General features: G+C 42.7%; 1 pseudogene; it reads right to left on the bottom strand.

The window, feature by feature from the left end:
* The window catches only part of LOC128596487 (T-cell surface glycoprotein CD1b-like), a 45,294-nt pseudogene extending 22,563 nt beyond the window's left edge, over positions 1-22,731 (bottom strand).
* Between the last annotated feature and the right edge of the window lie 1,633 nt (positions 22,732-24,364).

Genomic DNA, 24,364 nt, shown 5'->3' with positions numbered 1-24,364 from the left:
CTGGGATGTTGTAACAGAGGACCTAACCGGTCTCACAGGGAGAGCTGGAGCTAGGATGACAACTTCCAGGACTTCCGAAAATGAGGTAATGAGGGCATAGTTTTTACTCCGAGGGGAGTGGGAGGACTTTCCCCAGGGGAGGAACGTCCCCTTAGGAAAAGTAGCTTCCTTACACTGAAGGCACTTTTTGGAGGGAGCCCCATGTGTGAGGAGTCAACAGTTAATACAACAGTCCTTTCTCCCTGAGAAATGAGCACATTTGTCCTGGAGAGGGTGTGCTGGCCACTGACCACAGTAGCCACGGGAGCAGGAGTGTGCTTTTCTGGAAGTAAGGACACGGTTACTAGACCTTAAATGAATGCCTGAACTTCACAGAGTCACTGTTGGAAAGACAGGCCACAAGGACCAAGCCAATCTCAGGAGACGTGCATGGATTCCACAAGCAGGTGCAGTTTGTCTCCTACATTATTATGAGCTGGCTTCAGGGTCATGAAGGAGACCTACGGAGGAATTAGCCTTGAACTTGTGGCTTGTGCGGAGGCTCAGTTGTGACCTCTCATTACGTAGTCTCCAGCTGCCTCTTTTGGTTGCTGCTTAGATTTCTGAGGCAGGAATTATGGCTTCACATGCAACAGACAGGTTGCCAAATGTGCCAAAATCATAAACAGAAATGATTTGAAGATTCAGGGACACGACAATGCCGCATACATGTAAAATACAACTGACATTTTAAAATGCTTGAGAAAAATTCTATGGCAGTCTACATTCTTTGATACATTTATATTTTTTAAAAAGTTTTAATAGTAGGGCGGCGCCTGTGGCTCAAGGAGTAGGGCACTGGTCCCATATGACGGAGGTGGCGGGTTCAAACCCAGCCCCGGCCAAAAACCACACCAAAAAAAAAAGTTTTAATAATAAAAGATATAATAAAAGTTTATCTCTAAATTTTTTTTCTTTTGAGACAGAGTTTCACTCAGTCGCCCTGGGGTTGAGTGCCATGGCGTCACAGCTCACAACAACCTCAAACTCTTAGGCTCAAGTGATTCTCTTGCCTCAGCCTCCTGAGTAGCTGGGACTACAGGCACCAGCCACAGTGCTCGGCTATTTTTACAGACGGGGTTTCACTCTTGTTCAGGCTGGTCTCGAACCCATGAGCTCAGGCAATCCACCTGCCACGGCCTCCCAGAGTGCTAGGATTACAGGCATGAGCCACCATGCCCAGCCTTTTCTAAATGGTTTTAAAAAATATCATAGAAGAATGGTATTACTTTTCAGTCTTAACAAAACATTGGGTTATATTTCAAACACAAATAAATATAAAATTAAAATCAGTGTTGAATATATGATGAGGAAGTTAAGCTGATACCATAATGTTACTAGGAATTCAGTTTGTGGCAGTCTGTAATACTTCCTTAAAAATTTTGAAGATATTAATAACATGATGTATTCTAGAAAATAAGCTAAAAGTATATATACTTTTAAAAATATCTGCTTCTAAATTGAATGCTTAGCACTGATTCAGCGTGATCTTCAAGTAAAATAAATATCATAAGCAGAAGGATATTAGAATCCTAGTTGAATATACATAATTCCTTGCAAGCTTAAAGGTTTAAGAGATTCTTTAAAGTGAAGTGATAATATCCATAAGAAGCCATCACTGATGCTTCACAAACTGCAGTTTTTTGATTTTGACTCCAAATGAGACAACATAAAGTTAGTTTTGCTTTGCCTGTTAGTGCAGGACTGAAAAACTTAATCATACAAGCTGAAGCCATGCAAAGGGTCTCACTAATATAGATTGGGGAAAATTATGATGATTCTGTGACCTTGCGAAGTTTTGGCTAAAATACTCAAAACTTTCAGGCTGGGTGTGGTGGCTCATGGTGGTAACCCCAGCACTTTGCGAGGCTCAGGCAGGTGGTGGATCCCTTGAGCTCAGGAGTTAGAGACCAGCCTGAGCAAGAGTGAGACCCCTTCTCTGCTAAAACCATCTCTACTAAAAATAGAAACAAAACAAAACCAAACCCAAAACTAGCCAGTCATGGTGACTGGCGCCTGTAGTCCTAGATAGTTGGGAGGCTGAGGCAAGAGGATTGCTCAACCCTAAGAGTTTGAGGTTGCTGCGAGCTATGATGCCACAGTCCTCTCCTCAGAGTGAGACACTGTCTCAAAAAACCCCCCCAAACCCTCAAAACTGCCTTATCATTGGTTATAAATATATAGATAAGTAAAAAAATAGTAAAACTAATTATTTACTTAGCATACCATAATTTAAAACAAATTACAAACATCCAGAATTAGGGCTTTTTCCTCTGTAAAAACTTACCAAGAGTGTCTGAAGCAGAACTTCCCTTCTCATTCTGTAATTTAAGACACAGAGTATCTTTTTATGCCTTGGTGAATTTTCTTACTCCTTTCTATGTTTGGGTCAGCTTCCAATGTTTTGTACTTTGAGTATTTATTCTTGGGGAATAAAGAATCAGGATCAGCATTCTCAGTTGGGGCTGGTGGTTCCTATCTCTGAGAGTTCCTTTAATAGAGAGTTTTCTGTTGGTGTCACTTCGTTTGGGACACCTGCATCCTTTTCACAGCTCCTTTCCTGTCTGGGTTGATAGGTTTGCCTTCACTCAGTCCCCCCAACTTTATACCACGGACACGCATCAAGTATCTCGAAGAGCAGCAGCATCAGTGGTCCCGTGGTCAGCGATTTCTTCTGTAACTTCCTTTATATTTAATTCAAATCTGAACTCTAGCATTGCTACTTTTCTACATTTTCAACTTTGCCACCCAATTTCCACTTTCTATTATCCATCTGTGTAATGTCACCTGGATTTATCCCTGGGATACAAGGGGACGACACAATTACCCACTATGCTGTCCTTGCATAGAGGAGATTAACAGCCACCGACGACTTTGAAACACATCACAAAGCTGCTCACTCATCTTCACGTGCATTTGCGTCTCCACAGTGACTCACGGACGGAGCAGCCAGTGGTAGTTTGCATTTCACGAAATTACTAACACTTAAGATAATGATGGCAACTGACATTTGTGCTATGTTGATGGGGATTTGTGCTTTGTAACTAAACTGGGATAATTGAGATTTGTGCATATCGAAACTGTGCAAAGAAAAGTCTATATCAGAAAAAAAATAAGATTACATCGACTGTGGATTCCCTAGAAATCAGTTTTGTGTTTGCTTCTGCTGCCTGACGCCGCATTTCCCTCTCTAGATTTTCACTTCCTTTTTTGCTTCTTGCAGATTTCCTTATTTTGTGAGTTCAATGTATGCACATATAACTTTTAAAAGTATAGCTTTTCCAGCTTAGCTGTATGTTTTGTAGTTCTGCTTATTTGAATCCTTGTCCTCTATTAGTATCTTTCAGTGAAAATATTTTGCCTGTGCTTCATATATTTGCACACAGAAATCTAAGGATCAAGTGATAATACTTTAGGTCCCAAAATTTAGCCAAAATGGTGCTAAGAATGAATGGATAGGGAGTTTAGGTAAGATTGGTGATGAGAGAGACCCAAGGAACTCAGATAAAGGGTGAGTAGAGAACAACATGAGATCATAGAAGAAACGGGGCTAAGGAAACAGTAGAGAGAAAGAAAAGATGGTGTAAACAGAGATGAACAGGAGCTCAGGCCAAGCCAGAGAAGGTTAAAGTTGAAATTGGATGCAGAGGTACTCAAACTTTTTAAACAGGGGGCCAGTTCATGGTTCCTCAGATCGTTGGAGGGCCGGACTATAATTAAAAAAAACAAAAACAAAAACAAACTATGAACAAATTCCTATGCACACTGCACATATCTTATTTTGAAGTAAAAAACAAAATGGGAACAAATACAATCACACCGCCTCATGTGGCCCACAGGCCGTAGTTTGAGGACCCCGGATCAAGTTCTTCCAATCCAGTCACTTTACAGCATTTTACAATGCTTCTCGTGAGTGGTCCACTCAGGAGTCTATCTTGGCTCTTGGGGCGAAGCCTTTGTGTTGTAGACGGGAGAGGGAGGAGGACACAGGCCAGAGACAGGAACTGCTACTGGAGGCCAGAAAGGGGGAAAATCACTCGAATCAGAGCTGGGGGGGAAACGAAAGGCCCTGGAGAAGGCTGTGTGGTTTCTCTGATGGGGAAGTGGATGGGGGGTGGGGGCAAGGTTTCTGCTGGTGGGAAAGGGGATGACAGGAAGGCCCACTTTCTGTAAGGCAGTTAAGGAAGGGGAGTGGATAGGCTGGAACTTGGTGATCAGGAGAACAGCTGGAATCTAGAGAGGAGAGAATAACTCTAGTTCACAGTATGTGGGGATATGAGAGATGGAGCAGGAGGCCGAGGTCTCAGGATCAGCAGACATTCTCAGTTGTGGCTGGTGGGGAAGACTGTCTGTTGGTGCAAGAAAGTCAGAATAGAGATACAGAGGGATAGGTTTGCTGAGAATACAGATCAAAGACCAACTTTGCTGAGAGAAAGAAGTATCTATAAATGTCATGCCAGTTTTGCAAATGCTATCACGAGCTGTCCGCCTTCTTGGTGGTGGCAAAGTGGATACTAAGAATATCTCTGTCAGCTGCTGCCCAGTGGATGCCTGTGGATAGAGTGTGGTGGGCTTTCCAGGGTGCATCAGGAAGGGTCCCAGGATACTCACCATCTGAGTGTACCTGTTTCCAGGTCCAGTTTATTTTTTGGAGGATGGTACCAGAGCATGAAGCCCTGTGTAAGGAAGATGTCATAGCTAAGCTAGTCATTGTGCTTTTCTCTGTGGTACCTTGTTCACTTGGCCTTCAACCACCTGGTCCAGGAACACAACTTCTCCTTCCATCTGACACAGTTCCCATCCTTTGCCAACCAATCCTGGGGACTAAATCAGGGGTCAGGTTGGCTAGATGAGTTGCAGACTCATGGCTGGAAGAATGAATCAGGCACAATAATTTTCCTGCACACTGGGTCCAAAAGAAACTCAGCAATGAGAGATTGTGAGACCTGGAAATGCTGTTTTGTGTCTAATTCATTGGGTCAACTCGGGACTTTCCAAACCATGCCAATTAATTGCAGTTTGAACCTAAGTTCAATCAACTCAAGTTAGGGAATTCTTCAGTGTTCTACTTCAGGGAAATATTCCCTCCTCATTACTGAACCATTTCTTATTATCCCATCCCCCCATAAAATCTGCATACACAAACCTCCCAGGGGATCTTCCAGACATTGACTTCCCAAAATTTCTTAAACACTTGCTACTTTTGAGAGACTTTTTTCTTATGCTTTGTTATTTCTCCCTGTGGTCTCCACCTAAAGCCTATGGTCCAGAGGCACACATTGTCCCACACTTGCTCTACTTCCTTAAAATATAATCTCTTCCCTCATTAAATTTCTTCAAAGATCTACATCTATAGTCCAACACCATTATGGCCAATTTTATGCATCATAGACTGCTGTACTCCCAACTCCCCCACACAGGTTACTCCCTCACTCTCTGTCCTGTATGATGTAGCTCAGCTCTCATTTCCCCAAACTTAACTCACCTCGATCTCTTGTTCTCCCTCTTCCCTCTTTCTTTCTTTCTTTTTTTGTTGTTGTTGTAGTTTTTGGCTAGGGCCACCTCCGGCATATGGGCCCAGCGCCATACTCCTTGAGCAACAGGTGCGGCCCCCCCCCATTTCTATAATTTTGCTCTATTCCTGATCAAATACACCTTTGGCTCACCTTTAACTTCATATAAAAACTTCCCAATAAGGCCCTAGATTTTCATATTGTCCCTTTTATTTTTTCACTGGAACACTTTTTCTCATTTCTTCCTTCCCCCAGATCCTGTTGTAATACAGATGAAATTCAGCTGTGAGCTGTACCCTAGCGAGAGCCTAAAAAGCTTCACCCAGGCAGCTTTTGAAGGGTTATATTTTCTGAGTTTCCAAAGCATCTGTGCCTTCCCCAGAGGGTGGGAGTGCGTATGATCTGCTCAGCGACTATGAAGGCATCAAGGTACCAGCGTATAGGCTTTAAGAAACACATGCTCTAGATTTCTTTTGAGTCTCTAGACATGGGGAAGACAGATCTGCAGAGACAAGGACAGTTCAACTCTTCCTCTAAGATTTTTCTATCCAAATTTTACCCTTTCTTCCCATCTCCTTCAAAGTTAGGATAAAAAGGAGAGGGGATAGTAAGTGATAGTTTCCTAGGGGAGGGAAAAGGTATCTGTGCACATGAATGTGCATATATGTGCCCCTAAGCTGTGTGTAAGTGTCCTCATCTCAACATCTTTTGTGTCCTCTGCAGTGAGGGTAGAGGCCTGGCTGTCCAGTCACCTGGGATCTGGCTGGCTGTTGCTGGCTTGTCATCTCTCTGGTTTCTAACCAAAGCCTATTTGGGTGACATGGATGAATAGTGAGCAGGAGAAACTGGGCACTAAACAAGATGACATTCTTCTTAACACTGATGGGACATGGTACCTGCAGGGATGCTGGGAGCGATGGCCTAGGAGGCAGCTGGCCTCTCTTGCTGAGTGAGGTACAGCATGTAGGAGGTGAGGACAGCATTCTCTTCTGGGTGAGACTGGCTGTTGGAGGTGAGAGCAGGGATCCTTCAGATGAGAAAAGCTTGATTATAACAGATCTAGGTGCAGATGCCATAAAGGAATAAATACAGGCAACTCAAAGATGGGAGGAGCAGGACATGAGGGAAACACAGACACAAGACGTTTGGCAGGAGATGGAAATAGAGCGATTGAAATAGGATGACTAAAGTGACTCATATCCAATGCAAAAACCAAGTAAGGAAAACTCTTCTAGGTATCTTCTAGATATTGGCCTAGGCTAAGATTTATGACTAAGACCTCAAAGGCAATTATAGCGACCACAACAAGAAAATGGGATTCGATTAAGTAAAAAGCTTCTGCACAGCCAAGGGAATAATCAAGAGAGCAAACAGACAACCTACAGAATGGGAGAAAATATCCGAAGCTAACACCCAGAATCTGTGGGAAAAAGACAAGAACAGAAGCTTTTTAAAAGAAGGAAGAAAAATGGCCAATAAACATATGAAAAAACATTACTAATCATCAGAGGAGATGTAAGTTAAACCTACAAGGAGATATCACCTTATCTCAGTTAGAATGACTTTTATTAAAAAGTCCCAAAACAATAGGTGCCATCATGGATACAGAGAAAGAGGAACACTTACACACTGTTGGTGGGACTGTAAATCGGTACAACCTATATGGAGAGTCTTCAAAGAATGAAAAGTAGACTTACCATTTGATCCAGCAGTCCCATTATTGGGTATTTATCCAAAAGAAAAGAAGACTTTTCATCAAAAGACACCTGTAATCAAATGTTTGTTGCAGCACAATTCATAATTGCAAAGATGTGGAATCTACCCCAGAGCCCATCAATTCATGGGTGGATTCATAAAGTGTGGTATATGCCACACACACCACACAGTACTGCTCAGCCATAAAAAGGATGAACCTTTGCAACAGATAGAACTGGAGATCATTCTTCTAAGTGAAATATCTCAAGAATGGAAAAACAGACACCACATGTACTCACTATCAAATTGGAACTAACTGATGAGCACGCATGTGCACAGAGGGGAGTAACTCAGGGGAAATCAACCAGGAGCAGGGGGAGAGGGGGAGGTAAAACCTACCTCATGGGTCTAATGAACACTGCTTGGGTGACAGGCACACCTATAGTCAGGACTCAAGCATTACTAAAGTGATCCGTGTAACCTAAAACATTTGTACCCTCTTAATATTTTGAAATTAAAAAAAACTGTATGTGCTCAGTGACAAAGAAAACAAATACAAGCAAAGCTCATGTCTAAGTTGTATTAACCTTCACGTTGCTAGTTTTGTGGCAGGGCACCCCTTCCCGATTGTGTTGCAGCATTTGAAACATTGATGCTTCCCTGTCCTTTAAATGCCTCTTACTTAGCTGAGAAATTCCAGCCCTTTTTAGCTTCCTGATTTTCTCCCTAAACCTTTAAGAAAAAAATGTAGCTTTGCTCCTTGGCATACTTATTTTCTAAACAAGAGAGCCAAATCTATTCAACTTGGTGCAAATACAATTATAGATGGAAAATGTGCAAGTCCTGTGTAAAGGGTAGCAGGGCAGGTGTGTCACGGAGAGGTTACTATACAGGAGCAAGGGAGTTAGTTGATCTCAGCGTCTGGGTGGAATCAGGGCAACCCACATGCTGTGTATGGAAGACAAATTGCCTGAAGGGCCGTACTGCCTGAGATAATCTTGGCTGGATTTTATAAAGTCCTTTTAGGTTTCATTCACCGATTCAACTAATATTTTTAAAGCTCGGAACATGAGACGGGCACACACAGTTTCCAACTTGGTAAGGGAGAAAACAAATGAGATTGTGTCTACCCTCCTGAAGTTTGCTTTTTCAATCTGTCCATTTTTTTTTTGTTTTCATCTTTTGCTTCCTTTAAAAAATTTGATTCAACTTTATTGATGAATAATTTTCAGTAAGATGCCTCTGTTTTAAGTGTTCTGTTCTATTTATTTTTGACAAATATATAAATCCACGTAAAAAAAGACCACAAACAAAATACAGAATTCTATAACCTCTCCTACCCGTTTATGGTCAAACCCACCACTCGCCTGGCATTCTTGTAATTGTTGATCTGCTTTATGCCACTCAAACTTTGATTTGTTTTTTCTATGATTTTATCAAGGTGGAGATAAACTGTACATATTCTCTGTATTGATTTTCATGCCGTTTAGCACATGGTTGTAGATAATCCATGATGCTGAATGTGTGATCTGTTCTTTTGTACTGCTGAATAGAATTCCATGGATGGATATACTGTAATTTCCTTTATCATCTACCCTTGGATGGACATTTGATTAGTTTCTAGTTTGAAATTCTTCAAATAAAGTCATTTTGTTTTTGTTTTTTTGTTTTGCTTTTTACATATGTATTTATTTATTTATTTATTTTTGAGCCAGAGTCTCAAGCTGTCACCCTGGATAGAGTGCTGTGGCATCACAGCTCACAGCAACCTCAAACTCTTGGGCTTAAGCAATTTCCTCAGCCTCCCAAGTAGCTGGGACTACAGGTACCCGACACAATGCCCGGCTGTTTTTTGGTTGTAGAAATTGTCATTGTTCTTTGGCAGGCTCGGGCTGGATTCCAACCTGCCAGCTCCAGTGTATGTGGCTGGGGCCCTAGCTGCTGAGCTACAGGCACCAAGCCTTTTGATTGTTTTTGTTTAATGACTTACTTGGACTAATTCTGTAGATTCTGACTGTCCTGAAGTTTGAGCCACTAATGTCTATGCTCATTTTTCTTGTTTTATATACGCAATTGTTGACGTCCTCTCTCCTCTTACTTCTTTTCCTGGAAGTAAGCTTCCTAGAAGCTTTTAACCCTGGCTTCCTAGGAGCCACTTTGGGGTCAGCACATCCTAGTGGCAGGCAATGATTTGTTATAGGTCTGTGTGGGTTGGGTCATACACTCACCATTTGAACAGTTTACACATCTGACCTGTGTTATGCTTTCTTTTTGCTCACGGCTTTATGTTCCAGCAGGATAAGTAGATCAGTGTGGCCCTCTTTGGTCTCTCCTTATTATGTGTGCAGCCTTCCAACCCCCTTGGATAAGTGGGAGCTTGTTAAAGTCCACTACAGCAGTCTCATTTCCCAGATGTCTTTGTTAAATTGCGCCTGGTCTGATCTCTGTCTCAGCCAGTATCGCAGCCTTTGGCAGCTGTCATGTTGACCTTTGATTTTGATACCAATTGCTAGTGTATCCTACAACCTGTCTGGGAATGGGGACTTTCTGTGGAATTCCAATTTGGGTGTCCCCTTCTGGCGGCAGCAAAATAACTGTCTTCAGCCTACGTCACCATCGAGTTAGGGGAGGGATGGGAGCAGCTGCATGGTGCACTGACATAAGCCCTTTGCTGTTCTTACTGAGGTTCAGGTAGTCATTGTTATTATTATTTTTTTTATTGAACAAATAGTTCTCAATTTGTTCTATGCCATTGGTCATTTTACAAAATTCTAACATGGTTTATTGAAGAATTTTGTCTAATATCATTGTTTTCTCAAGAGAGGATATGCTCTCTCCAGAAAACCTAAAAATACCAGTTTCTAAATATTAAAAGCAAAATGTGAAAACGAGCATAAGCACTTATTGAGTCAGTGGCATACCAGACACAGGGACTATTTAAAATGAATTTGAAGCACAGCAAACTGATGGTACATTTCTAAGGGAGAAATACTTTGGGGACGAAAAATAAATTTTAAATAACAAATTACTGTTTTCAATAATCATGATACTAATTGCAACTTTTTTAAAGTTTAATTTTGGTTTTAATTAATACATAAAATTATATATAAATGTGATTTTTTCCAATCATGTATACATTGAATAATGATCAAATCAGGGTAATTAGCACATGCATAACTTAAAATATTTATCATTTCCTTGTAGTGATAGCATCCAAAATATTCTCTTCTAGCTATTTTGAAATCCACATTGTTAACTATAGTCACCTTATTGTGCAATAAATAGAACACCAGAATTTTCCCCTCTTATCTAACCATAACTTTGTACCCATTGACCAACTTCTCCCCAGCCATCCCTCCCCTCTATCCTCTACTTCTGTGAGATCAACTTTTTTAGGGTTCATGTGTGAGTGAGCTCAAGTGGTATTTGTCCTTCTGTGCTTGGCTTATTTCACTTAGTGCGTTGTTCTCCAGCTTCATCCATGTTGTTGCAAATGTTTGTTTTTATGATGAATAGTGTTCCCTTGTGTATGTATAACACAATTACCAGTGTTCAGCCCAGGAACACTGGTAATTCTGCTACCTGGGTGCTGGTCTGCAGTTTTCCAAACTTTTCCTAGGGCTTAGGCTCCAGTGAGCTTTTACGACATCCTACCCAATGGCATCACAGCTCACAGCAACCTCCAGCTCTTGGGCTTAGGTGATTCTCTTTCCTCAGCCTCCCGAGTAGCTAGGACTACAGGTGTCCACCACAACACTCGGCTATTTTTTGGCCGGGGCCAGGCTTGAACCCGCCACACTTGGTATATGGGGCGGGTGCTCTACTCACTGAGCCATAGTTCTTTAATAAATTTATGAGTTGTTTTGCTGTGATTTTTTGAAGTTTACAGAGCTTCTTTAACATAGGTATTTGGAATTCCTTGTTGTTGCTGTGTGTGTGTGTGTGTATGTGTGTGTTTTTCTTTTGTTCGAGACAGAGTCCACTCTGTTGTCCTGGGTAGAGTGCCATCGAGTCATTGTCGCTTACAGAAATCTCAAATTCTTGGGCTCAAGTGATCCTCCTGCTTCAGCCTCCAAGTAGCTGGGGCTATAGGTGCCTCCCACCACACCTGGCTAATTTTTTTATTTTTAGTAGAGATAGGATCTCACTCTTACTAAGGTGGGTCTTGAACTCCTGAGCTCAAGCAATCCACCTGAGTTAGCTTCCCAGAGTGCTAGGATTACTGGTGTGAGCAGCTGCACCTGGCCATATTTGGAATTCCTTGTCTGAGAGATCAGAGTCTCCATCACTTTTGTGTTTATCACTAGTGTCTTATTTTGTCTCTTTGGTGAGATCCCTCATTCTCTAATTATTTTTAATGCTTGTGGACTGTGCATTGCAGAGGCAAGTGTTTATTACAGTCTTCATAGTCTGGCCTGTTTTTCTTTATTTGGCTTGTCTGGACTGTAAACAGATTGAGTGTTGTTAGATCCCGTGACCATTGCAGCCCTTTTAGCACTAACTAAGCTCAGCTTTGCTGAGAGCCTCATGAGGGCTACAAAGTTGTCATGGAGCCTCCAGCTGGATGGGCCTCAGGAAGACCCAAGGAGGGTACCCAGGCTGCGTGAGAAAGCTGACCAGGAGACTAATACTAGAAGCCTGTCCCATTGGCACCGACTGGTACATATTTCTGGGAAGATGATCTCTGCACAACTGGGACTATTCCTCAACTGCATTGAGAGGGGCTGGTTCTGGATTCTGTACCCCCTTAAAACTGCTCATGGGACAGTGATTGACAGGTTCACCGCAGGGTTCCAGACATGTGTACTTCCTAGCAGTTTCCTATATGGGCAGGGGAGAGCCCTGACTGCAGTGAGAGAGCTGAGGCTATGCCCTGACCCAGAGCCACCACAGGATAGATGCCGGCAGCCCTCCCTGCTGTCTCAAATGGGTGCACAATGCCCAGTAGTTCCCCACATGAGCAGGAGAGCCCACCCCAACTGCAACAAGAGGAACTGGAGCTGACACTGGGTCCCTTCAGGATCTGGTTTGGGACAAAGACTGGTGGGCTAAAAGAGGTTCAGAAGAGTGGGTAATTCCCAGGGTGTTAGATATGGCCCGGTTTCCTACTGGGACCTAGTGTGAGCAGTAATAAGCTGGGACCACAGTTGAGGGGGCTGGAGACAATTTGCAGGGTAACTTTGAGACCCACTCCTAAGGTCAGTGTTGGTAGGCAGACAAACCTTTCTGCCAAGTCACTAGTGTGCATGATTCCTTGAGGACCCCTACGAGGGGTCCTGGGAGGATGGTTTTGGTTCTAGGTTCAAAGTAAAATTGGGCTGTAGCCAAGCCTTTTGGGTAATAGGTCTGTTTCCAGGTTTCAGCCCAGGAACACTGGTAATTCTGCTACCTGGGTGCTGGTCTGCAGTTTTCCAAACTTTTCCTAGGGCTTAGGCTCCAGTGAGCTTTTACGACATCCTACCCAATTCTGAGCCTCCCATGGAGAAACCTTAGGTGGGCGCACGATTGGCGTTGTTGTGGGGGCCTATCAGTGGATTACTTCCTATTCTGCCACCTTTCAGACATAATGTCTGTATTTTTATTCTAAGATTGTCATGTGCGTACTGCAGGATGGGGGAATGCATATCTACATCCACTCTGCGTAGGAGAACAGAGAAGTAGAAGTGAGATAGATGAGAAAAACCTCATAGTTCTGAATCTGAAAGTACTAAATATGAACATGAGCTGATGATGATATTTACCCTTAACAAAAACCACATCCTATTTTTTTAGGTTTTCCCTCTTAGAATGCCTAGAAACCAGGATTAACCTAGACTATGGTTTCCAGATCATATTTTCCCACTAGAAGTGACAAAAAGTTTCTGGAGAAATGGCTAATTTCTAGTGTGGGGTAGCAAGTTTCTGCAAGAGGCTGGAGCAATCTTGGCAATCTTGGCACATCAGAAAGTAAATAGAGTCTTCAGTGACAGAGGCATAGTGCAATAATTCAGGACTGAAGTTAGTGAGCAGCTGACTTGAAAAGGATCTCTATGTCACAGATGAGACAATTTGAGCCCTAAGGAAAATAGTCACTATGCTAGGGTCAAGCATTTCAAATAAGTTGCAATTCATGAGTATGCAGTTACACAGAAAAATTACTTGTCACCTGTGAAGGATGCCATAGTGGCAAGGAAATGAAAAGAAATAAGTATTTTTATTCTTTGATTACCTATGGTTAATGAGAGAATTATAGAGAATACATCTTTTAAAAAATATTCTAATAAATGAAGAATTTACAGTACTTTGGTTTTTAAAGCCCAGGGATACGTTGAGCTCCCCGACATTCTCTCAGAGGGTCCACAGTTCAGACTGATTTCTGTAACATTACTAATGTCTTATTTGACTTTTCATTCTATTCCTTTCATGAGTCTGCTTTGTTCTTCAAAGACTACATAAAATGTGATACTGCATCAGAGTGAATGCCAAGGAAGATATGAAAATGTAGCTGTTTTCTATTAAGGTAGACATTAAAGAGAATTGAAAAATGTAAAAAAAAAAAAAAAAAGGAACTATAAAGCCACCCTTCCCACTAAATATTTGGAAAACTTTTGTAAATGAAGATGTTAGTTTTGTTTGGTCAGCCTTGCTCAACAAGTCCAGGAAGCTGCGAGTTCCTGCATGTTTAGATATGGTCAGCCTGGCCCTGCATGAAGACCTTGCTCCCTGCGGTGAGAGCTGGTTCTGCACATGAGGGGCTTCCACAGCGTGGCACCTGCACCTGCTGGGTGGCACTGAGGTTGGCTCCACCTAGATCTATGTGGATGTCAGAGAAACAGGGTCATGGCCAGCCGCGTCAGCCAAGGCTCCAAGAATGTAGCCATTTGGATCCTTTAAGATCTAGAGAGCTTGAAAATGGTAGGAAAGGACCAAGATAGGGGCTGCAGACTGATACCTCAGGGACAAAGAGATCTGGACAAAAAAACAGAGCAGGCGGCAGCTTGCAACAAGAAGCATGAGAACAAATGATGCTGAATCAATAGCCTCATTTGTAAAAATAAATAAATAAAATTAAATGGGAACATCTAGTAAAAACAAGGTATTAGTTTGGGGAACAGCTAATTAATATTACAAATTTGTAATCAATATTACAAATATTACAATATTATAAATATTTTAGTAATTTATTAGCTTTTACTTCTTTTTTTTTTTTTTGAGACAGAGTCTCACTATGTTGCCCTCAGTTGAGTGCTGTAACATCACAGCTCACAGCAACCTTAAACTCTTGAGGTTAAGCTATTCTCTTGCCTCAGCCTCCCAAATAGCTGGGACTAGGTGCCTGCCACAATGCCCGGCTATTTTTTTGTTGTAGTTGTCATTGTTGTTTAGCAGGGTTGGGCTGGGTTCGAACCCACCAGCCCTGGTGCCTGTAGCCAGCGCCCTAATCACTGAGCTACGGGTGCCGAGCCAATTAGCTTTTACTTCTTCTTCTTCTTCTTCTTCTTTTTTTTTTTTGAGACAGAGTCTCAATCTGTCACCCTGGGTAGAGTGCTATGGTGTCACAGCTCACAGTAACCTCAAACTCTTAGGCTTAAGCGATTCTATTGCCTCAGCCTCCCAGGTAGCTGGGACTACAGGTGCCCACCACAACGCCTGGCTTTTTTTTTGTTGTTGTTGTTGCAGTTTTCATTGTTGCTTTAGCTGGCCTGGGCTGGGTTCAAAGCTGCCAGCCTCAATGTATGTGGCTTCCGCCCTCCCCACTGAGCTATAGGCCCTGCCTAGCTTTTACTTCTAAGACAAAAAAAGTATCTAGCTATCTATCTAGACATGCATTTTATACACATAATTTTTTATATGTATAATTTTTGGATGTTCTCAATTGTTTTTTATTGTGGTAAAATATACATACATAAGATTTATCGTTTTTGCCACTTTGAGGTACAGCGTCCTGTGGCATGAAGTACAGTACACTCACATCAGTGAGCATTCCTCAGTCAAGTTTACCTGTGTAAGGTGCATCAGAGTGTTGACACCTGTTGATCTCAGTAATGAATGGAGATCATGAAATGTTATATACCTTTTGTGAGATATACACAGTATAATGACACTCAAATCTGATCACATCACAAGTCTATTTACATATGGGAAATGAAGAGGATAAAGGGCATGTGAAAGGGCATCATAGCTATGTGATCAGCAAAATCCAAACTGTGAATGATTATAAAAGGAGAATGATGAGAGGAGAAATCTATATATTAAATGGGATTTATGAGACATATCAACTAATTTTAATTCATGGCCCTTACTTTTATTCTAATTTAATATGAACTATAAAATAAATTGATAAGATAGTTGGGAAAAATGAGTACTGACTAGACATTTAATGATATCAAAGAATCTTTAATTTATAGATAGAATAAAGTAATTGTGGTTATTCATAAAAATGATCTTTATATTTTAGAAATATATGTTGAAGCATTTATGGATGAAATATATCTGAAATTTATTATAATCATCAATGGATGCATTTTTTTAAAGCTGCCTGTTGAGAAAATGGTGGTTTTTTATATTGCTTTCTCTATTTTGCATATATAAAATGACTAATTGAGAAGTTGTAAAGGAGGTATTTGTTACCTGCGGTTTCAAGTCACTTAGCAGGTGGCTCAGTAAACAGATGGACTATTGCAGTATTGCAGTGCTTATGTTTAAGTAGCCCTTATTTTGCTTAATAGTGGCATGAAAACACAAGAGTAGTGATGCTGGAAATTTGAACATGCCAAAGAAAAGCTATAAAGTGCTTTCTTCATGTAAACTGGTGAGTGATTTGCTTATATAGAAAAAAAGAAAATGTATGCTGAGGTTGCTAAGATCTTCAATAAGAATGATTCTTCTGTCCATAAAATTGTGAAGAAGAAACAATTCATGCTTGCTTTGCTGTTGCATCTCAAACTGCAACAAATATGGTCACAGCTCATGATCTCTGCTTAGAGAAGATGGAAAAGGCATTCAATCTGTGGGTGGAAGACATGAACAGAAACATGGTCCAACTGACGCAGTTGGACTGTCTGTGGTTTCACACTGGGGGTCTTGGAACATAGTCATCATGGAAAAGGGTCAACTATGCAAGTTGACATATTCTCAAAAATCACACAACACAGATCCATGCACATGCATTCTCTCATGAAAATAGTTTGGAAGCCCTTGTGTTTTGTGGTTGAACATTTATTTCTGAAATTCGTTCATGCACAGGTCATTGTTAAAGTCATGGGTAAATTGAGCTTTATCAAGTTAAGGATACTAAGAGGAAATTTTAAGTTCCAAAACCACTGTTGAGGGATGGATGATAATTTAAGAAGAATCAGAGAAGTAAAGAAAACAGAGGAAAGACATTAAAAAATATGAAAAAGCTGGTGCAAGACTTCAGTGATCACAGTAATATCAGAATTTGCAAGCAACTAAAAATTCTAACCCAATTGGTTTAAAAGGAGAAATGAAAGTTATTAGGTTCATGTCACTAAAATATCCAGATAGTTCAAGTCTCAGGTATAGTTGATTCAGACTTTGGCCCTGTTACCATTTGTTCTGTTATCTGTTTTCTTTTCTCTCTCTCTCCTCCTCCTTCTTCTTCTTCTCTCTCTCTCTCTCTCTCTCTCCCCCCCTCCCTTCCTTCCTTCTCTCTCTCTCTCTTTTAAGCCAAAGTCTTGCTCTGTTGTCCAGGCTAGAGTGCCGTGCTGTCAGCCTAGCTCATAGCAGCCTCAACCTCTAGGGCTCAAATGATCTTCCTGCCTCAGCATCCCAAATAGCTGGGACTATAGGCACATGCTACAACAGGCTAATTTTTCTATTTTCCATAGAGACAGGGTTTCTCTCTTGATCAGGTTGGTTTCAAACTCCTGAGCTCAATTGATCCTCCCATCTCAGCCTCTTAAGAGTGCTGGAGTTGATAGGCTTAAGTCACCATGCCTGGCCTATTCGCTTTTTGTTGTGAGTAAACTCATTCCTGGGCCAGCTTTTCCTATGGGACAACATTCTATAGTAGCACACATAACACCAGCCAGACAATGGGAGAACTCCTCTTTCCCCAAGCAGCAAACGTAAATCCTAGGCTTCAGCTGGATTAGGTCAAACAGGTCAGAAATACACGATCAGCCAGTTATTCTGGCTGAAGAGAGGAATGAAATTATCATTATCTCAGATAGTGGTTTTCATCCAGGTCAATTTGTCCTCCTATGGAACATTTAGAATATCTGAAGATACATTTGAGTCACAAAGGAGCACACACTATTGGCCTCTAGAGTGAGGGATGCTGCTAACATCTGCAGTGCACAAAGCAGCTTCCATAGAAAGAAGCATGTGCCCCCAAATACCACTAGTGTGGAGGTTGAGAGACTATTAGAACAAGGTTCTCAAATTGAATATACATAAGATTCATCTGGAAGCCTTGTTGAACCAGATCATTGGTTCCCATTCCCATATTTTCTGATTCTGTAGGTGGGAGGAGGGTAGAAATTTGATTTTCTAGGAAGGTTCCAGGCACTGTTGCTGCAGCCTGTTCGTAGGTCACCCCCTGTGTCCACATAGCTCATGGCACACAGCAGGAACATGGCTGTGTTTAAGATGGGCCAGCTGAATGTAACCTGGAGATGCAGCCAGGTGTACTAATAGAATGGGGAGAAAGCTATGATTTCATCCATTTTCTACACTTGCCGAATTCTAAACACCATGTTTTCCTAAAATGTACTGGTAGGAAAATTGCTTCTAGTACTATTGGCTTCTGCAAACCTTCTGTTTCCCCTGACCTCCATTCCTAAATCTGAAAAAAAAAAAAAAAAACCCAACATGTATTCAAATCAAAATGAATTTGGATGTTTTAAGATAGACAGTTCCAGAAAACTACAAAATAAACAATGATTAAATTGAAATGTAAAGCAAAAATACATTGATACAACACGTACCTCAAGCAAGGACCCCGCGGGCAGGAACAGCCCTGTTAATTCTTCTCCTTGGGTATGTTCCAGTCACCTGAACTATTCCTCCTCACCCACCCTGCCTCTCACTTATCCTCACTGGAAAAATGAGAAGCAATATTCTACTACATTGACTCTTTGAAGGTAGGCTATAGTTGTGGGAAGGACGAAGGTGTTTTTTTTCAGAGTTTAGAACAGAAACAAGAAAAGCAGAATGGGCTCAGTGCTCATAGCTCAGTGGTTAGGGTACTGGCCACATACACCGAGGTTGGCAGCTTCGAACCTGGCCTGGGCCTGCCAAACAACAATGACAACTACAACAAAAATAGCCAGGCATTGTGGCAGGCACCTGTAGTCCCAGCTACTTGGGAGGCTGAGGCAAGAGAATCGCTTAAGCCCAAGAATCAGAGGTTGCTGTGAGCTGTGACGCCATGATACTCTACCAAGGACGACATAGTGAAACTCTGTCTCAAAAAAAAAAGAAAGAAAGAAAAAAAGAAAATCAGAATGATTTTTGGCTAAGTGGGAAATAGGTGAGAAGAAGAGGAAGATCTAGAATATGAATTAAAGGGAGAAAAGGAAGGAAGGAGATGACTCTAGAAGAAGACCATTGACGTGACAGCACTCAGATATAATTTTAACTGGGAAAATGCATTTGCAGGGAGGAGATCTTGTCAGGAATCCATAAACAGGCAGCACTGCCCTTGAGGAACTTGCAAGTAGGAAAGGAAGAAACATCAAATAACTGCAGTGCTGTGGATGCTGAGTACAGGGGGTGTGCAGGTGATACCAGACCAGGAGGGTTACTCCCATGGCAGCAGTGGGAAAGGGCTCCTGGAGGAAGAAGCTTCTTAGCTGGGCTTTGAGGGTGAGAAAGTCCTCCAGGCAGAGACGGAGAAAGTACATGAAAATGCCCTGCTGGGCAATATAATTATCGCCCCCAAATTGTATGTAGGTTACTTCAAGAAATGGGAGTGGGTAGAAGCAGAAGGAGAAAACTTTTTTTTTTGCAGTTTTTGGCCAGGGGCTGGGTTTGAACCCGCCACCTCCGGCATAAGGGGCCAGCACCCCACTCCTTTGAGCCACAGGCACCGCCCAGAAGAAAACTTTTTTAATGGAAAGCCAAAGAGAAGTGCCCATTAAGTTGCATACACCATATTTCATTTATTCTGAGATGCATCTTTTCTCACACTTTAATATATAGATCACACTATTCTTACAGACTTGTGACAAATTCACAATTTTAAATTATTTGCCTTTGGTGTTTAGGTTATAATTTATCTCAAAATCTTAAAAAAACTCTAATTTGATAAAATAATGATGAGTATTTGAGGAACTGTGAGGAGACTGGCTCCTGGGTTGACACTGTGGGATCCGAAGCTTCTTGGTCTTTGATCCAAATGGAAGAGAAGATACAATGAGGACTCAGGTGCGTTCTGATAGGACCTGTGAAAACCACACGATTCAGGGTTCTGCATAAGAGGTATCTGTACACTCGTGTTCACGGCAGCATTAATCATAACAGGCCAAGGTGGAGCCAAGTGCCATGCCCACAGATGGATGAATGGATGACCTGAATTTGTCAGGGCCACAAAGGAAGGAAACCCAGTCACAGGCTACAAATGCATGGATCTTGAGGACCTTTTACTAAGGGAAATAAGCCAGCCACAAAAGCATAATTACAGCATGAGTCTACTTATATGAGATATCTACAGTATATGAAGCAAATTCACAGATACAGAAAGTAGAGTCATCTTATACAGGGCTCAGGAGAGGGGAGAGGGAAATGGGGAATTGCCATTTAATATGAATAGCTCTGAGGGATGGAAGCACTCTGGAGACTGCTTATTGTGAATGCACTTAATAGCACTCAACTGTACACTTGAAAATGGTCAAGATGGTAAATTTTGTTCTGTATATTTTAACAGCATTAAAAAATATATCTCCACATACAGTAGATGGGAGTTTGGTAAAAAGGATCTGGTATAAAGATTGATGTTAAAGCAGAGAAATAGATAAAATAATGGAAAAGAGTGGGCGTATGGATCGAAAAGAAAGATTAAGAAGAGAAAAAAAAAAAAAAGAAAGAAAAAGAAACTCACCGGCGCCTCATATACCATAATACCGGGGTCCTCAAACTATGGCCCGTGGGCCACATGCGGCCCGCAGAGGCCATTTATCCGGCCTGCAGAGTGTTTTTGCTGCCCTGCTTGTCATGCTTAGCAGCCAACTTGCCCTGAGCCGCAGTGCGCATGTGTGGAATGTGCGCCAACTCTCTGACTCGGCTCCTCCTCTCTGTCTCTCCCCGCCCCCTCCTCCTCTCTGTCTCTCCCCGCCCCCTCCTTCTCTCTGTCTCTCCCCGCCCCCTCCTTCTCTCTGTCTCTCCCCGCCCCCTCCTTCTCTCTGTCTCTCCCCGCCCCCTCCTTCTCTCTGTCTCTCCCCGCCCCCTCCTTCTCTCTGTTTCTCCCCGCTGGGTGTTTTTGCTGTCCTGCTTAGCAGCCCACTCCTCCAGAAATGAATCAGTCACACTCTCTCCCTCTTCATTTGTTAAGCCCCATCCTTCTGCAGGACCTCCCTCCATGCTTGAGGACTTCTTCCTCCCATGTCCAGCCTGGACCCTATTCCTTCTCACCCCAGTGGAGGACGATGTCCTGACCCTCTAGACTGCTGTGCTTCACCCGGCAGGACAGGCCGGCAGCCTCTCCAGCTGCCCCGTCCAGGGTCGCTCGGCGATACCATGTCCAGTCAGCATTGGGCAGGAGGTCGCTGTGCTGAGTGCCCGGCTGCTCCTGCTCACCCCGCCATCCACATCACCCACACGGGCTTTGGGTAGAATCCTGAGACGAGGCAGACCAGCAGCAGACGGCTAGGCCCAGGGCTGGGGCCACTGGACAGCCAGACCTCGGGCTTCACTGTAGCAGGAAAGGGCAGCGAGAGTGTCTTATCAGGACTTGAATTGAGATGATAGGGACTCAGAAACACACAAGATTGGACAGTGATCCCTTCCATTGCTTTGGAAAACAAGTGATTTGTTGATTAAGTCCCTCTCTTACTCAGATATTTTCCTAGTCTTGAGCTCAGTGACGTACAGAGCAGGACTCACCTTGCCTTTGCAGCTCCGCCTTCCCTGTGTCTAGGATGCTCAAGAGAAATTGGGGGCAGGTTTCTAACAGGAGCTTCTTTGCTGTATTTATCACTACTGGATGTTGCACACACCTGCGGCACTGAGCTGCCCCCACCTCCCGGGAAGGCACACAGGTAGTGTGGAATCTCAGGAAATCCAGTCCTCCTAAAGCTCCACTCAGAAAGCTTACTACAGATCCCCAGACTGTAGCTCACAGCCTCCTATGCCCTGGATCTCAAAGGGGTCTAGGTAGAAAGATAATAGGGATCAAGTTATGAACCATGAATAAAAACAAAACCATGAGAAAAGGAACTAGGATGTTAGATTTTCCTTGGGATGGAGTTCTTGGATGTGAAATGATGACTGAACCCTGATTCAGCATTTAGAGCTTTCCAGAAAGAAGAGCCTTGGGAAGCTATGGGGGGCATAGTAGATGTGGGGGTGGGGAGGCAGAGCATGATGCAGCCCAGAGCACAGCACTTCAGTGTGAGACAGAGGACCACAGCAAGAGCAGTGCAGGGAGGAGATGACTGAAAAGGCGGATCAGAGGAGGGAGCCACAGTGCAGGTCACTCAGGACAGGGAGAGAATAAGGGCCCTTGAAGAGCCAGGTCCCACAGAGCAGGGGTTGGTTATGGGGCCTGGATCTCTCAGAGGAGAGTCAGAGGCGGCCAGAATCTGCGATAGGCGGGTAGGTGCAGAGTCAGAGTATGCATGCATTAGGGTAGAGCAGAAGGCAGGGGAGGAGGACCAGAAGCATTAGTAATTTGCAAAAAGAGAGAGAAGAAATCTTTCCAGTTCATGGGAGTGAACTCATACTCCATCTGGAATTCACTGGCCTGCGGCTGTATTTCTTGAATAAATCCAAATAAGTAGACTCAGAATACCTTTTCCACTTCAGCAACCTTCTCTTCACTGAAGTTTCCCTTGGACCAGGGCTTCAGGAATATGGCAGTGCCTGAGTCACACTGTTCAAGCCTTGAATCTGCAAATCATTCAACCAGCCTGAACCTTGATTTTTTTGCCCAGGTGCTGTTGGCAAAGGATGTGATCTGGATGCTACTGTAAGAGGTTGGTCCCTGGAAGCCTGCAAAGAGAAAGGGATGAGCAGGAGGGAGAGAGAAGGAACAGAAAGGGAATAGATCCAGATGACAGGCCTGGATGCTGAAGAACAAACACATAAAGGCTGACACATGTGACTGCCCTGAGGATTCAGCCTCCATCCCCAGAATCTGGAAAGACAGCAGAGGGCTGGAGACCGCTCAGACCTTTCCTATTCAAATGCACCTGGGTAGTGCAGCCTGGTTTTACCCAACACATTTGCAACAGTGCAGGGAGCTACCAGAGTGACTCTTACCATCCTCACTGTCAGCACCTGGGAGGAGAACAGCTAACAGTTGAAATGACAGAAGCAGCATTTCATTGGGAGATGGAACTTTTCTCTTGTAGAGTTGGTGTTTGATGTCTAATTTCAGCAAACCTTCTTCTCAGTAGCTGTAGTGACTTCCTCTCTCTTCCAACTGACAAATCTCTTCCGCACCCAAATTGCATTTCAGAGAAAAAAATGTGCCTCCTGCAGCCCTGAGTCTTATAGCCTGACTCTTGTCCCCCACTGTCCCAGCCCTGACTTCTAGACTTTCTCTTTCCTCCCTGACTTCCAAGCTGCTCTCTGTGTCCTCAGCTTTCTTTAGACCACCAGGGAAAGCCCCCATGTGATTCTGAAAGGTCATGTTACCTTCCTAGCCTTTATCTGATGTGTGTAGCATAAAAGGTTGAGATAAAGCAATTGCTTATCTCCCAGTCTGCTGTAACCTAGATGGAGCCTTTGGTTTGTCCACCTGACTCAGCCTTCCTCCCTCGCTGCTGCCCTCTCTTCCCAGTCCCTTTGTCACTGCTTCCTAACATTCTCAGTGTGTCCTCTTTCTTATCTCACGCCTCCTTGTCTGATGTCCCTTATCCTCCTTTCTAGCCTGTCAGGCTGTGTGTGTGTTGATATTCACTTACATGAAGGCAGAGCTTTTAAAATGCCAAGTGTGCTGTAGAAATACCAACCCAAATCCTAGAATCAAATGTCAGTTACTGCTGTTCATAATCCAGGCAATAATATTTTATACATTAGCCAATGTTGAGGGGAAAATGTCACTTGCTACTGGCATATGACCTTGTCTTCAGTAACTCTTGACGTTTGGACTTTTGATTAACAAATTTCCACGGCATCAGCAGAACTTCATAAGTTATATGAGCCTATATGAGCTCAGCCTAAGTGCCTCCAGCACTAAGTCAAAGATAACTCTTCAGACAAAGTTCTATGCACAGAAGAGCCACTTTCTCCTTTTGCAATATCTCACAACCTCTGTCTACATCTATGCCTTCCTGTCACTATATAAGGCATTAATGAGAGAGCAAGGAGGCTGCTATTTTCTACCCCCAAAGCACAGAGATGTTCTAAGAGGTCAGTTTCTGTGCTCTCTTTGTATGCCCTTTGCAAGTTATCACAATGTGTTTAGAATCTGCTGAGTGAAAAATTCGTACTTTAACCAATATGTTGGTTTAAGAAGGAGGTTTTTTTTGCAAGTGTTAGACCAAGTTTATTGAGAAAGAGAGCAAGATATATGTTTACAGGCAAGATAACAGGCCCCTTCTCATAACAAAAAGGCCTAAGGATGATTTTGAAATTTTCTCCAATTAGGAAAAAATACATCTACATATCATGTATACATACATGTACATATCATGCATACATTTGGTGGCAAATGATTCCAAATGTAATGAGGTATCACCAACTCATTCTATTATGTAGACAAGAAAATGAAAAATAAGACATGTGACATGTGCTATTATTAGGAATAAATGATTACAAAACGCTCATCATTAGAGAAATGCAAATCAAACCCACCCTGAGATGTCAACTAACGCCAGGGAGAATAGCCCACATCACAAAACCCCAAAGCTGAAGATGTTGGTATGAATGTGGAGAGAAGAGAACACTTTTACACTGCTGTTGGGATTGCACAGTACTACAGCCTCTGTAGAAAGAATTGTGGAGAATCC

Source organism: Nycticebus coucang, chromosome 10 (assembly GCF_027406575.1).
Source record: "Nycticebus coucang isolate mNycCou1 chromosome 10, mNycCou1.pri, whole genome shotgun sequence".
Lineage (NCBI taxonomy): Eukaryota > Metazoa > Chordata > Mammalia > Primates > Lorisidae > Nycticebus > Nycticebus coucang.
Note: the sequence above shows the minus strand (reverse complement) of the source record. Positions and strands in the feature narration are given on the sequence as shown.